Source organism: Lolium rigidum, chromosome 4 (assembly GCF_022539505.1).
Source record: "Lolium rigidum isolate FL_2022 chromosome 4, APGP_CSIRO_Lrig_0.1, whole genome shotgun sequence".
In the NCBI taxonomy this organism is placed as follows: domain Eukaryota; kingdom Viridiplantae; phylum Streptophyta; class Magnoliopsida; order Poales; family Poaceae; genus Lolium; species Lolium rigidum.
Genome location: NC_061511.1, coordinates 237,802,874 through 237,816,927, shown reverse-complemented (window position 1 = coordinate 237,816,927; position 14,054 = coordinate 237,802,874). Strand labels below are relative to the sequence as shown.

At 39.8% G+C, this 14,054-nt stretch overlaps 1 long non-coding RNA gene across 2 annotated transcripts; it reads left to right on the top strand.

The window, feature by feature from the left end:
• Positions 1–3,076: 3,076 nt before the first annotated feature.
• LOC124707338 lies at positions 3,077–7,021 on the top strand. 2 transcript variants are annotated; one of them, XR_007004805.1, is made up of 6 exons: positions 3,077–3,127; positions 3,331–3,443; positions 3,680–5,278; positions 5,425–5,626; positions 5,843–6,601; positions 6,694–7,021. It is a non-coding gene; the product is annotated as an uncharacterized LOC124707338 (long non-coding RNA). The 2 variants fall into 2 exon arrangements; XR_007004806.1 differs by having other exon boundaries at positions 3,680–5,289.
• Positions 7,022–14,054: the final 7,033 nt, after the last annotated feature.

The window sequence follows — 14,054 nt, the reverse complement described above, 5'->3', positions numbered from 1 at the left end:
TCCCGATTTCGTCACTTCGGGGCCATTGGTTCCGGACGAGCGACATGTGTATACAACTTGCGGGTAAGATCATAAACAACGAATATCTTGATGAAACAATAACATGTTCAGATCCGAGATCATGGCACTCGGGCCCTAGTGACAAGCATTAAGCATAACAAGTTGCAACAATATCATAAAAGTACCATCTACGTGACACTAGGCACTATGCCCTAACAATCTTATGCTATTACATGACCAATCTCATCCAATCCCTACCATCCCCTTCGGCCTACGAGCGGGGAATTACTCACACATGGATGGGGGAAACATTTCTGGTTGATGGAGAGGCGTTGGCGGTGATGGCGGTGATGATCTCCTCCAATTCCCCGTCCCGGCGGAGTGCCAGAACGGAGACTTCTGGCTCCCGCGACGGAGTTTCGCGATGTGGCGGCGTTCTGGAGGGTTTCTGGCGACTTCGACTTCTCTCCCGGCGTTTTTAGGTCGAGGCGAATAAGTAGTCCGAAGGAGGGCGTCGGAGGCCGGCCGAGGGGGCCACACCACAGGGCCGCGCGGGCCCCCCCTGGGCCGCGCCGCCCTATGGTGTGGGGCCCTCGGGCCTCCACTTCAATTGCCCTTCTGGCTCCGTTAGTTTCCTGGGAAAAAAGGGCCTTCTGCATACATTCCGAGGTTTTTCCCGAAAGTTGGATTTCTGCACAAAAACGAGACACCGGAGCAGCTTCGCTGAAAAAAACGTTAGTCCGTGTTAGTTGCATCCAAAATACACAAATTAGAGGCCAAACAATAGCAAAAGTGTTCGGGAAAGTAGATACGTTTTGGACGTATCAACTCCCCCCAATCTTAGCTTATTGCTTGTCCTCAAGCAATTCAGTTAACAACTGAGCGATAAAAGAACTTTCACGAACACATTTGCTCATATGATGTATATATTCTCATGTTATGGCTAATACTTAAGCAGTTCATAATGAGACACATGCAAATAAGATCATCTAACAGCTATGTCAATCATGGAGAGGTACCAACAATTAATAATAAGCATCAAGAATCATGTACATAAGCAAGATTGCAATGTTCATAAGAGAGTATGATAAAGTGGTATCTCGCTTGCTCGTATTTGATTGGCAAAACATAAATGCCCGGGCACCTCTCGGAGTTCATAGAAAGACTAGAAGTAGTGATTGTCAAAAGATAAATGCATCAAAGTTATACCACAATCAATCATATTTTGAGACAAGCATATTGTACTAAGAATGACAGTTGTGCTCTCAAGATAGTACTCAAAGAAATAATGGAGACACAACATAAAAGTAAAAGATTGACCCTTCGCAGAGGGAAGCGAGGGATTAACATGCGCTAGAGCTTTTCATTTTTATAAATCAGGAGTAAAATTATTTTGAGAGGTGTTTGTTGTTGTCAACGAATGGTAATGGGTACACTAACTACCACGCCAACCGGACTTTCAAGAGCGGCTCCCATGAATTATTGCATATTTATTTGGCACTCCTTCCAACCTTTCTTGCACAAACCATGGCTAACCGAATCCTCGGGTGCACTGCCAACAATCTCATACCATGAAGGAGTGCCTTTTTATTTTAGTTTTATTATGATGATGACACTCCCCCAACCTTTGCTTACACAAGCCATGGCTAACCGAATCCTTCGGGTGCCGTCCAACAATCACAAACCATGGAGGAGTGTCTATTTAAGTTTAATTAATTCGGGACTCGGGAATCCCATTGCCAGCTCTTTTTGCAAAATTATTGGATAAGCGGATGTGCCACTATTCCATATGAGAGTCCGTCAAAAGTAAATGACAAGGTTGAAAGCTAAACACCACATACTTCCTCATGAGCTATGAAACATTAACACAAATTAAGAAGCATTTTGAAGATTTTAAAGGTAGCGCATGAGAATTTACTTGGAACGGTTTGAAATGCCATGAATAGGTATTTATGGTGGACACTCTGGAATAACTTGGTTTTCATGTGTTTGGAGGCACGAGCAGCGTTCCCGCTCAGTACAAGTGAAGGCTAGCAAAAAGACTAGGGAGCGACAAATCAAGAGAGCGATGAATCGTCATAATCATGCTTGCGGCAAAATAAATTAACAGAGGCATAAAAGTGATACAAGAACTCTGAAGCAATATAGATCATCGAGGCTTAATTGACTTTTTGTTCAGTCATATGCATGCGTGAGCATGTGCCAAGTCGATATAAATGAATTATTCAGAGAAGGATACCACAATGCCATACTTACTTATGAATAAAACAATGCAAGCAAACATCCATGACATGCTACTCATATTAATAGATTGGAGCTAAACATGAGAGATCATAAACTACTAGACTTTCTCAAATAACATATACCTCACATGAACCAACTAAGCATGCTCACATGGATGAGTTCTACACTACTTAAAAAGAACGAAGGTGTTCCCTATTCTGCCAACCTCGCACTACGACCAAATTTTGGTCGTACCTTCGTCCAACCTTCCGCTCCACCTCCTGAACGCGCCGACAAGTGGGCCAGTCCCCACAATTCCTCTCCCCAGCGAGATTTCCTCCATTTCCCGTGAGTCGCCCCCACCCTCTCCCTCTCTCATCCGCAAGCGTCGGCTAGGGTTCCACCGTCGCCCACCGTCCCCGATGCCGATGCCGCCCACCAACCCCATCTCGATCGTCGCTGGTGCCCCTCACCTTGAGCGCGGATCAGGGATATATCGAGCTTCGCCATCACAGCGCAGGCCGACACCGGCTACTGTATCGAGCTTCGCCGTCACCGGATCCCCTCACGTCTAGCGCGGACGCCGACCCACAGTACGTAGCTCGGCCTCCTCCGCACCTCACAAGCGCGGCCACCCTCCAAGTTGCCGACCTCCATGATGTTGTGTTCCACGGCGCCCCTTTCCTGGAAGTCGCTATGCTCTCGAAGGTCGCCGCTACCCTGCCCCTCACGAGGACGAGGACGCCGTCGCCCCTCATCCAGTTCGATGCTGTTTTCCAGGAAGCCTCCGTGATCCAGGAGGCCGTCGCCGGCCTGCCAGTCACGAGGACGCTGCCGCCCCTCACCCAGCTCGGCGGCGTATCGCTACTACAACGCGGCGGGATAACATCACTACACATGGAAGGTACCTGAAATTGGTTGCAATTGTGCACATTTTTTAACTGTTCTGCACACGGAAGATATATATTTGGTGAGAATTGGAAACTGAAACATCTAAAATGTTAAGAGTCCGATATTTGCAGTTTGTAGTTTGATGCATATTTGTTGGCTTTTATTCGTTTCTGGGCAGCGCTTGATGATCTAACTATCTATATATTATGTTTTCAGGTATCCAACGGACCAACTCATCTCAAATACTATGATGAGTTTACAAGATCTAATATACTGTTGGAGAAATTACATGAATAATTCAATGTGAAACATCACAACATGCTCTGCAGGTTAGTATCTTAGAGACAGATCGAGAGGGTGTTTACCTATACCTATAATTTATCCACGATCTGGTGAGGTATATACTTAAGTTTCACAAATGTAATCAGCATCGGGATAGTATATTGTGGTCTTCTGAAAATCATGTCCTACTGTATTTGAGCAGAAACCTGGGGTTAACTCCTTGCCTACAGAAGGAATTATGTTCGTAATAATCCCCTACTCACTTTTTTGTTTTTCTTTGCAGGATTATGTTCGTAACCAGGGATATATGTCTATGCTCTCTTAGGAATGGATTTCTTTGCTTTCATGAACGGGTCAGATACATGGAGAGCTCCCGAATTAGTCTCTTCTATAGCAATGTCAATTTGTCTTGGGTAAATGAGAGCCAATGGGTTTCTGTAACACCAATTTTGGTAAGCCTACATAATGGTTAGAATGAGTTATGCAACTGATAAATCAAAATTCGCAAGCACTCCTATAGGTACAAAAAGGAAGATCTATGGTTTCACCTGAAAGAATATTAGTTTCATGTTGATCAGAGTTGTAGATAAATAAGTCACAGTCCGTTTAATCCTTTTGTAGCATGAATTGATATAGATATTGTGATTTATAATATTTTTTACTACATTTTTACCCGTACAGCTATGTATTTATCCGCATATCATAATTGCAACTTTTAAGTTGGCTTAGCTACTTCCTCCATGCAGCTTCTACTCTTCCAAGCAGAAACAATGACAGAAACAGGGGAATTAATTTAAATCTAGGGATGACGGAACTATATATTTCTCATCAGGCCTCAACTTTAGATAATGATTCTGAGTAGATTGGATGCAAGGCTATACTTCTAGATTTTTATGTGGACCATGATTGTATTTAGAGCTTGAGGCAATAATTTAGATGTTTACACCATCATATTTGATGGAGAATAAAAAAAATTGAAGTGGTGATAAATAAACAGAGCCCTTTGGTTTTACTTGCAACTGTCGGTTCATCTGCACTCCGCAAAGCATGAGAAGGTGGTGACTGTTTTAGTTTTTCAGCCAAGAGGAGTTTGGTGGGTTAATCATCTCACCCCAAGAGCATTAACATTTTTCACTATCACCTGGAATGTTAAGCATGAACATTTTCTCACTTTGTTATATCAATCAGTACTTTTGTTGTGGTTGTTCTTGGAAGCAGGCATGTGCATTTTACAGTATTCATTTATAAATGTAGATGTGTGTGCTTTTGATCTCAGAAAATATCTCCCAATTCTTATAGTGCTTTGACATGAGAACAAGTGCATAGTTCAGAGAAACCATACCCCCTCTCAATCATGCATGCAATAAATCGCTATTATTCATTAAATGATGAATTTCTGCTCCTAATAAACTGAAATTGTGCTACTCCTGGTACAATCATTTACTGATAATCGTGTTTGCGGAATGAGTACAGTTTGGCCATGTACTTATCTAAGCCCATGGAGTTGCCAGCTTTCATTTTGTTTTGCAAGTTCCTTCCCCTACAATGTGGTTGTTTGAGACAAGGTTCAAGATTTATGTTTTGCAAGCTAATTTATAGGATCTGGGCATTGTTGTAACTATTTTTTTCAATCAAAGCATAACTTATCCAACAATCATTGCGGAGTGTGGTGGTTGTATGCAGAGCCATGCATGTTCTGAAATTATCCTTCCACATTATTATTAGCCATGTCTTTTTTTTGTATGTTTCGAATTTTACTGTGTCTTTGTCTTGATTTTAACAAAGACGTGTGTTGCACGTGCCTATTTACCAGCTGAGGCAAGAACCGTGAATGCCTACCATCAGGTTTTAGTGATGGTAATGAAGAAAAGAATATCTCCAGGTGCATGTTTGGTAGAATTTCCTTCGATGTTATGTTCAGAATCTTATATCTACTTGCATGTCATGTATTTATAATAGCATGTTATGTTGTATTTTCATTTAATACTTTACTGCATATATGTTTTTGATAGATCATTGTTGATGTAGGACAATGGGAGCAATCTCTACAGATCTTTGTTGATATTTCAGAATGGTGTTTCCCTGAAAGAACATTTTATGATGATGCTGACACTTGATTAGTAGACGGGGTGAAAGGTGCTCTAGCAAGATCATGACATAAGGACAGGGATGACATATCATGATGGGGAAGATGACATTTATTATTACTGTAGAGAAGCAGAAGGTCCAGGTAGGCGATCCGTGACCCAAATGACAAAAATATATTATTTTCAGTGTGTCATTTTAGACTCGCCTCTCCATTTGTTAGCATCTTGGTTCTACAGCTCAATTTGCTCATGTGCATGATACTAAACTTTGTACCAATATTTGTTAAAGTTTTATATGATGTCTGTATAAGCCGAGTTTTGCGCGTATAATGCCTTGATCTAATTCATTAATCACACAGGTAATCTGTGAGAGGTACCAGACAAATAACTTGATGTTACAGTGATGAACAAGCTAAGAAGGTTCCTGTGAAGGTACTCAAATGATATGAACTGAAGCTCTGTATTTTGATTGCTTGTCCAGTCTGCATTGAATATTAAATTTCTGCACTTCTTCTGTCATACTCAGGCTTTTGCAGAGATATTGTCCGACTAAGTTATCGTGGGCTAGATAAAATTTTAAATCTTTGGGCAATTATAAAAGTGTGTGACAGTTAATATTGAGAAACTAAGGGCTGGTTTACAAAGGTTGGTACCTTTCACCATGATTAGCATGAACCTCATAAAACATGGCTAGACAAATTACTCCAGCCTGAATTACCATTGTGTTAGGCTTATGTGTACTTAACGTAACTCAAATTGAGGCGGATATGTAGTTATTTCACAGCCACCATCATCTTAGCCAGTGTTTCTATCAGTGTCAGCAACTGTAGCCACCCCCAGGCTGGCCAATCAAGATCTCCTAGAACCTTTTATATTGAAAATTGCAGAACATAAACTTCTCTGAATATTAACATGCATGTGCCTTTGACTAAGGAAGACTAACTGAGTTGTGACAGTATCTATAAAAGTTGTGCAAATGTTATTGAGCTTTGAGATGTGAAGTTGAGCTTCAAGCTGAGATTGCACAGCATGAAGTTTTCAGTTCTAAAACATAATATTTAGGCAAGTCTTGCTGAACAATAACCGCTTGCTGAATGATAACCAAAGAGATTATCCAAGTAAGTTCATTCTTATATCTATCCAAAATTACCAAATATATTAGTATTCTGTAGTCAATATTTTCTGAAATGCGTTTGTTTCTTTTCCCCAGGTTATATATGTAATCAAGCGAAGAGGAAAGGGAGCATGCTGAGAAGCTAATGGAGTACCAAATTATCATTGGATTCCTTGGCCCTTTAGTTGATGTAGCAGTGTGCCGCCAGTGCTAGCTAGAAACTGACTAAATAATAATGTCATCTTCTTGTCTCATAAACTTTATTGAGGTTGAGGTATATGAGGTTTATGTGCGGATCACACTAATGCTTCAATGCTACTTCCCGTTACTCAAATTCATAGAGGTGAGGAGCCATTTTATTTCCAATGGAATTATCAATACGAATGCTTTTCATTAGCATATAAATAAACTTATTTGCTGGATAGTCCAAGTTGTAACTAATTCAGCCTCCTCTAGCCTTAGTATATGTATGAAAACCCAAAGCAACTCTCTATATATATTGATAGTTTTGGAAGAAGAAAATGTATAATAAGTGCATGGCAGATTCAATTGAAATTTGAGTTCCAGTTCGTTGATTTTTAGAAAACTGAATGGGCACCCCTTCCCATTTTATTGGAGCATTACCTCGCTTCAGAGAAAGAGCACCAGCAATCGACTAACCCATGGATGTGCTCACGGAGGACACACTCACTATTGAGGAGTTTAGGATGGACTTGTCAAAGCATGTTCGACATTTCCCATATCACTACATAGTTGCATACGCCAGCAAGGAGACATTGTCTAGCTCACTGCCTCACTACATAATTGCTGACACAAATTAATGAGATCATGTCATCGCCTAGCTCTTTCACTATCAAGGAGCCAAATGTGTTTGTTTTCTTGGTCTAAAGCAAATGTATTTTTTTTTCTTGTACACAGCCAGTGGAAGAACCCTCCTTCTGTAAGGTAAGGCACTATTATTCAATATATTCACTTTGGAGCTTCATCAGACGAGACGCTAAGAGGGCATACAAGTTTGTAAATCTTTTTCTTGTTTGAATTTAGTGTAATGTTTTCTTATTAGAGGATGGTACAATGCTCATTGACATATACTTTAATTCTTCAAACCGTGCGGGAGAAATGCAAAGAAGAGAAGAACGACATAAAAATGGCTAAGTACATGGGATGGTAGAAAAAACTGAATTGATTGAAACATATACCGACAAGAAAGCATCAACATCATTGAAGATTTGCTAATGCCCTTTTATATGTTTGACACAAAAGGCTACGATTGAGGGTTGTCTTCGGATATTTATGAATATCGAAGTGTTGTTTGAACTAATCAGAAAAGTATTTCTTCAGTTATACATGTGTTTGTAGCATCCACGTAGTGTGAGACAATAATAAATCCAAACGGAGAGGTTGTTGAGTTGACAATTATGACGGCACAGAACACATGAGTACGACTTACCGCGGAAGATTACAAGAACACCAAGAACCTGGAACCACGCAGATGCACACCAATGTTATCTTGTTATTGCGTTCGGTATTATCATGTTGTACTATATTATGGTATCCCTGATTTGTTTTGAATTTTCATAGTAAATTATGAATTATATATGTGCATTGAGAAATAAAATTTAGGGACCCGTAGCAACGCACGGGCATTTGTACTAGTATGTACAAAAATGAAAACAAATAGAGTTCATACCAGCCTCTCACCACAATCAGATTGTCGTAGATCGTCATTATTGCCTTTTCACTTGTGTAGCTTGGATAATATGAAATGAAAACCACGCTCCAGCCACCGAAGACCATTGAACTCATAAAGAACTTTACAAACCAAAGAAGAACAGCAAATATTTTTGGTGTTTTCAAATTGCAAATAAGAACAAGAGGAAACAAGCAAACAAAGCAAAATCTTTTTAGGTTTTCTTATAGCAAACTAGCAATAGGAAATAAAGCGAAACAAATGCAAGAAACCAAAGCAAACAAATGGTGAAGAGAAACAACAGAAATATTTTTGGTCTTTTTGTGTTTTGGGAAAGAAACAAAGCGAAAACAAGAAATAGCAAACTAAAAGAAACACAGAAAAGCGAGATGGCAGAAATCTGCCAAAACCTGACAGCAGTACAGAAATCGATTTTTACAAAAATATTACGTTGCTCAGTTCGAAAAGTGTTCAACTAATGAAAGTTAGATAACAACCTGGGGAACATGCACAAAAATTTTCAACTCAAAATACTATTCTTGCTGGGCACACGAATTTTTACGGTAACATCCCAGAATCTGTTTTCAGGCAGCACTTCCCCAAATATCATCTTCCTCTCTTTAGAAAACCACTCAAACAAACTAAACAAGTATGTGCAAGTATCCAGCAACCATAATATGCAAAGAATGAGTGATGCCGGTGTACCTGCCCCCAAGCTTAGGCTCTTGGCCTAAGTGGAGTTCAACCCCAACGAGGGTCGTTCCTCGCCGGTGGGTAGTCCATGGAGTAGTCATAGTAAAGCTCCTGCGCAGAAGAAAAGCGTGGAGGCTCCGCATATCCACCATGTTGATGCGAGGAACTTGCTGCATCGGATGATGAGTCGAGGTGCTCCTCGACCTCTATGTCGTCTCTTGCATGTTGGCCTCCTCTCTCTATATGTGCATCCAGTGCACCTTCCGTGACCGACCAATCTCCCCTGGAATCAAGGTTAGACAAAACAGGCGCAGGCAATCTTACTAGTTTCTCAGTTTTCTTAGTTATTCTCCAAACTTTCTTATAAAATATCATCTTATAATACAGGTTACCCAAGTTGGAGGAATCTGAAACAAATTCATGTTTAATCATAGAGGCTATGTCAAGTTTTTCTATGGGGAACGGAATATCAAAATGATGAGGTTCTACATTATGAAAAGCTAGTAAACGGGAGGCGATGAGGCCTCCACACATTCCACCTTTCTCACGGTTAGTAGCAAGTCTATAAGCTATTAATGCCCCCAAATTATAAGACCTACTATTTTGCAAGTGCTGCAGCTAGAAAAGCCAAATCCGGGATAGAAAGTTTACTACCAATCCTTTTGGCGAGAACGCATTTGGTAATAAAATAAGCAAAGTAGCGGATAGCCGGGAGCTGAATACTAGTGATTTTACCACTTTCACCTGAGAAACTCCTTCCATCGCAAATCATCTTGTAAAGATCCGAGAGTTCTTGCGGCGATCCCCTTATCTTCTCGCACGACCCCCATTGCGGTATTCTAATTGCTGCACAAAAAGCACTAAATGGCAAGTTGACAGATTTATTGTAAATTTTATACTCGGACCGTGGGGTTAGATCGCGACCAATTAAACTTGAAGTCCTGCACAAAAGCCATAGTTAATTTTACATATTGTCTTGGCTCTCCTTCAACAAAGTCACTCAGCCCCGCACGAGAAATTAGAGTTTGAACATCTTCAAATATCCCCGCGCTTCTCATGAAATCCGCGCACGGGTAGTAAGAGGGGTATACTCCCTCTTCACGATTGACTATCATAACTTGTTGGACTTCCAATTCTTGCTGGTTCAAGTGATATCTATTCCATTCCATTTTCTGAAATTTCAACAACCAATATAAAAATTTGATTTGGTGACATAAAATTGAGGGAAACTACCATAGGAACTTGCTAGAGTACTAATCATGCATCAAAACTAGTTTCTACCACTTAGAACAAGCATGCAAGCTCACTAAACATGTTACCTACAGCAGCAAAATATTCAAGATATACTCAACCAAACGAAATTCTACTTGGATGGGTGGAGGAGTCACATACCGAAGAGCAAATGTGCCAAATTTCAGACAGAAATCTGGGCTGAGCAAAGAGATCGAGAAATCTGGAGCTCTGGAGCAAAAACGCGAGAGAGATGAACTTGGTACGAGTTTTTTCGGGAGAGAGAAGGTGCTGGGAGAAAGAGATGACAAAGTGGGGCAGAGGGGAGCCCACACCACATGGTGGCGCGGCCACCTCCTTGGCCGCGCCGGCCAGTGGTGTGGCGCCCTCTGGTGCCCCACAGGTCATCCTCTGGTGCTCCCAGGTGCCTCGTCGAAAAATAGGACCAACGGTATAATTTTCGTGAATTTTTGAAAACTTTGAAAAACGCACATTTTCTGGGTATTAAGTTTATTATTACCGGCCAGGAAAATTTTTGAAATCTCAAATCAACTAAGAAACTTTGCAAATTAAAAGTGCTACAGCAACTAAAGCAAGTGGAGAAAGAAAGAGATGTTGTTTACCTCCTCTATGCATATAAAAGGTATTTGTTAACAAGGTTGATCAAGTCTTGCCACCAAATAAATTTTATATAGCATATGAAGAAATAAACCTCAAATCAATCATGTTACCTTGAATTGTATTGATATGGATCCAATCACAAGAGTTTGATATTCTTCTTTAGGCTCATATATAGGACAATCGATGGTTCCCACTTTGATAGTTCTCACATGAGAGATAGTATTAACTCCGCACGCTTTTTCAATCCTCTTGGGGAAATAGACGGTGTGTTCCTTATCATCAACATTGAAAGTAACCTTTCCTTTATTGCAATCAATAACAGCCCCTGCGGTGTTAAGAAAAGGTCTCCCAAGAATAATAGACATATTATCATCTTCCGGCATTTCCAACACAACAAAATCAGTTAATATCAAGCAGTTAGTAGTAACTTGAACAGGAACATTCTCACATATACCAACAGGAATAGCAGTAGATTTATCAGCCATTTGCAAAGATATATCAGTAGGTATCAACTTATCTAAGTAAAGTCTCTTATAAAGAGAAAAAGGCATAACACTAACACCGGCTCCCAAGTCACATAGAGCAGTTTTAACATAATTATTCTTAATAGAACAAGGAATAGTAGGTATACCGGGTCGCCCAACTTCTTTGGAATTTTGCCATTGAAAGAGTAATTAGCAAGCATAGTGGAAATTTCCTCATTGGGGATTTTCCTTTTGTTAGTAACAATATCTTTCATATACTTTGAATAAGGAGGCAATTTAATAGCATCGATCAAAGGGATTTGCAAGAATAAAGGTTTCATCCAATCGCAGAATTTATTATAGTGTTCTTCTTCCTTTGATTTTAGTTTCTTAGCAGGAAAAGGCATTGGCTTTTGCACCCAAGGTTCTCTTTCATTACCATGTTTCTCAGTAATAAAATCTTCTTTAGTATACTTTTTATTTTTAGCATGCTTTTCAGGTTCTTTTTCAACCTCTTCTTTATCAGGAGTATCATTCTTATCATTATCTTCACTATTATCATGTTCATTACCACTTTCGGTTTCAGCATCAGAAATAGAAATACTATTAGGATCATTAACAGGTTCAGAGGATTCTACAACATTTTTATGTTTCTTTTTCTTTTTCTTAGAATGAGCTCTAGGTTCAATGCGTTGAGAATCTTGTTCAATTCTTTTGGGATGCCCTTCAGGATATAGAGGATCCTGGGTAGAGACACCACCTCTAGTTGTTACTTCATAAGCATGTTTCTCTTTAGAATTATTCCCTAACAAGTCATTTTGCACTTTAGTGAGTTGATCAATTTGAGTCTGAATCATTTGAAAATGTTTGACAAGCATCTTAACATCATTGGAGGTTCTCTCCACAATATCATGCAATTGACTAATAGCTTGAGAATTTTCCATTAGATGATTCTCTACTCTCATATTAAAATTTTCTTGCTTAACAATATAATTATCAAACTCATCTAAGCATTGCGCAGGAGGTTTTGAATACGGAATATCTTCCCTAGTAAAGCGTTGAAGGGAATTTACCTCAATCATGGATGAAGGGGGAATTATCTCACATATATCTTCTATAGGAGGTAGATTCTTCACATCTTCGGATTTAATACCTTTCTCCTTGAGAGACTTCTTGGCTTCCCTCATATCTTCATCATTCAATTTAATTAAACCCCTCTTCTTCACTATTGGCGTTGGAGTTGGTTCAGGTGTATTCCAATCATCATAATTCCGGCCTATTTTAGCCAATAATTCTTCAGACGTCGTCCGGAGTTCTTTTCCTGAAAACACAACCAAGCACAACTATCCAGGTATGCCCTAGACTCAATGGTTAGTCCACTATAAAATATATCAAGTAAATCATGCTTTTCTAAATCATGGTCGAGCAAAGCTCTAATAAGAGAGCAAAATCTCGCCCAAGCCTCGGGCAATTTCTCTTCATCTCCTTGATCAAAATTATAAACTCTCTCGCAAAGCAAGCATGTTGAGCACTAGCGAGGAAAGTATTTCCGGAAGAAAACATCAAGCAATTCTTTCGGACTTTTAATAGAATTAGGTGGCAAATTATTATACCAAGTTTTAGCGTCATCCTTCAATGAGAATGGAAATATTTTAGCAACAAAGTAAGTACGCTTCTTAACATCATCAAAAAACAAGCTACTCAAAGTAGATAACTCAGTCATGTGTTCAACAGCACTTTCTTTTTCAAGTACCACAAAAAGGTGTTTTCTCAACAATAGCTATATGAGATAGATCAAGAGAAAAATCATAATCTTTATCCCTAATGTTTATAGGAGATGTGGCAAATTTAGGATCAGGAGACAGCTTTATATCTAACGAGTATGTTCTCGCAAGCAACTTTTTAATTTTTCTTGCATCAGTAGTAGCATTGCATTTTTCAATAAAATCATCATCAAGCTCCACATAATCTTCCTCAAGATCATCACTAAAATAATCAAGTTCAGGTGAACTAACAGGTGTAGTAGCATTAGGAGTTTCAAGTATTTTCAATTTGTCTAGATTTAGCAATTGTAGCATCTAGAAAAGATCCCAATGAACCACTATCATCAAGCACAGCAGAAACATTATCAATATTATGAGAGTGTTCAGATTCAGCAGATGTACCCGCATGCGAAGCATGTGGCGGTGAAACAAGTTTATCAATCACAGTATGGTGAATCAAGTGTAGCGGAGGTACTCGAATTGTACCTTTTCTTGTAGTGGATGGTAATATGGCGATCTTAGTATCGCGAGGTTTACCCATGATGGAGAATTTGCAGCGAACAATATTAATCCAAGTGAACTTCCAAATAAAGCTATGCTCCCCGGCAACGGCGCCGTGAAAATAGTCTTGATGACCCACAAGTATAGGGGATCGCAACAGCCTTCGAGGGAAGTATTACCCAATTTATTGATTCGACACAAGGGGAGACAAAGAACACTTGGAAGCCTTAACAACGGAGTTGTCAATTCAGCTTGCACTCGGAAACAGACTTGCTCGCAAGAGTTTATCAGCAGTAACAGCTTTATCGTAGTAGCAGTAGTGAAATAACAAGAGCAGAGTAACAAAGACAGCAAGTAATGATTTTAGTAAACGAAGAGATTAAAATATCGTAGGCACGGGGACGGATGACTGGGCGTTGCATGAATGAGAGAAACTCATGTAACAATCATAGCAGGGCATTTGCGGATAATAATAAAACGGTGTCCAAGTACTAA